Below are 2288 nucleotides of genomic sequence, written 5' to 3' on the forward strand. Positions count from 1 at the left end.
ATGAATGTACAAATGTGCTTTACACAGTTGATGTATGTATGGATTGTGATAAGAGTTGTATGAGCCCCTAATAAAATGATTAAAATAAAATAAAATGCTTCACAAAAAAGAAATAAATATTTCAAAATATATAATTATGGTACATGCTGTTTCTGTGATTAATCACTATGCTTTAATTACATTCAATTTGTAAAAATAAAAATACATCCTGCATATCAGGTACTTACATTATGATTCATAACAGTAGCAAAATTAAAGTTATGAGGTAGCAATGAAAATAATTTTATCGTTGGGGTTCACCACAACATGAGGACCTGTATTAAAAGGGTGGTGGCATTAGGAAGGTTGAGAACCACTGATTTACAGGCTGACCCTGACCTAGTTTCATGTCTCTATTTCTACCTCAGCATACCGTACTTTGTTTTAGCTACAAAGGGAAACAGCCTTGTTTCTTTGGTGTCTCTCCCTCAAGTGCCCTTATCACACACCAAGGTCCTCTTAAAATGTTATTTTCTCCAGGGTTGTTGTGTCTGCTCTAACTTATAGTGACCCTATGTACAACATAGCAGAACACTGTCCAATTCTGTGCCATCCTTAAAATTATTGCTTTGTTTGAATTCATTGTTGCAGCTACTATGTCAAGCCATTCCATTGAGAGGTTCTCTCCTTTTGATGACCATTTATTTTACCAAGTGTGATGCCTTTATGTGGATTGGCCCTTCCTGATAATATATCCCTAGTAAATACCACACACTCACACCATCTTAGTTTCTAAAAACATTCTTTACCAAATTAATCCTCCTCCCACTCATGAAGTTTCCCCATATGTCTCCAAGTCAGAAACCTTAATTCTTGAACAATACACTATTTCCAAGCTTCACTGGAGCAGCACATCTTTTCTAGCTGGAGAACATATACTATTTACCAAGTCATAGAATTACAAATTCACCTACTTTTCGTGGAATGTGGAATTTGATAGAAGAAACAGAAATCATTTAGTAATGAGAACACCATGACAATTTCTTGCTTCTCAAGCAAGTAACTTTGCAAATGTCCTTTATACCTGCTGGTGGGTTTGCAAACATGCACAAACATTATGAAAAGTGATATGGCACTTCTGAAGCAACTAGGAATAGGAATACTATAAGTTCCAGCAATACTTCTGTTGGGTATATACCGCAAGGAAATAAAAGAATGAACATGAACAGACATATGCCCTTCCATGTATATACCAGCATGGTCCACAATACCAAAAAGCTTAAAACAACCCTAATCCTCATCAGTAGGTGAATGGATAAAGAAACTCTGGTACATACACACAATCGAATAATATGCATCCATAAAAAATAGTGTTGACACTATGAATCACTGTATGATGTGGCAGGAACTGGAAAACATTATGCTGTGTGAAATTAGTCAATCACAAAAAGAGAGATATTGTATGAATCCACTATGATAAAAATAAAAACCAAGGCAAAGACAAACTTCTGCTCTCAGACCATGCACTCCTCTAATCCAGTCTCCTTAGCAATAAGGTGGAGAGCCTGCCTAGCACCCATGAACCATACTAAAAACCACCTTGATAGAGGAGACCTCACCTCAGCTGGAGTCAAATTTCCAAGATGGAAGGACATGGAGAATACCATTCAGGGGTTGCCATACAACAATGTGCTAAGGTCACCCCAAATCAACAGGCACTACAAGAGTGATAACTGAAATTTACTGGAAATTTGAGTCAAGATGGGGGAGGTGGGCATATGGGGGAGGTGATTACATTTCTGTTGGTGGGTTAACTGGGAGGAGCAACCTCCCATTAGAAAAAAAAAACAATTGCTTAACAATATTTATGTAGAACCCAAGGGGAGAACAGACTCAGCAATATGTTCCTAATTAGAGCATTTTTTACCTAGTTTCTATCCAGCCCTTGTTGATCCAGGCTGAGTCCTGTAGATCATTTGGACTTTAAACTCTGTACTTTTGAAGTGCACAACATCCTTCATAGGCCACACCAAATGAATTTGATGTGACAACCCCATTAAGTGAACTTTTCTTTACCTCAAACTGACCTATAGCAGATTTAAGGAACTGACATATTCCGTTGGACTTAAGGCTGAAATGCTGTAGTGTGAGAAGAAACAGCTGCTATCCCAAAATTAGGGAATTGGTGGTCATTGAATTTTGGTTTGGATCTATTGATTTCAGGGTGTCCAATGAATGGTGGCCCGGGACGACCGTATATTGACTATTTTCATAACCTCCTTGCTTTCTTAAGACATGCATTAATCTGG

General features: G+C 37.7%; 1 pseudogene; it reads right to left on the reverse strand.

Annotated features, from left to right (window-relative positions):
- LOC101651798 overlaps positions 1-1646 on the reverse strand; it is a 4950-nt pseudogene extending 3304 nt beyond the window's left edge.
- Between the last annotated feature and the right edge of the window lie 642 nt (positions 1647-2288).

Source organism: Echinops telfairi, unplaced genomic scaffold (genome assembly GCF_000313985.2).
Source record: "Echinops telfairi isolate 266 unplaced genomic scaffold, ASM31398v2 ScPeMD7_53;HRSCAF=182, whole genome shotgun sequence".
Classification (NCBI taxonomy): Eukaryota; Metazoa; Chordata; class Mammalia; order Afrosoricida; family Tenrecidae; genus Echinops; species Echinops telfairi.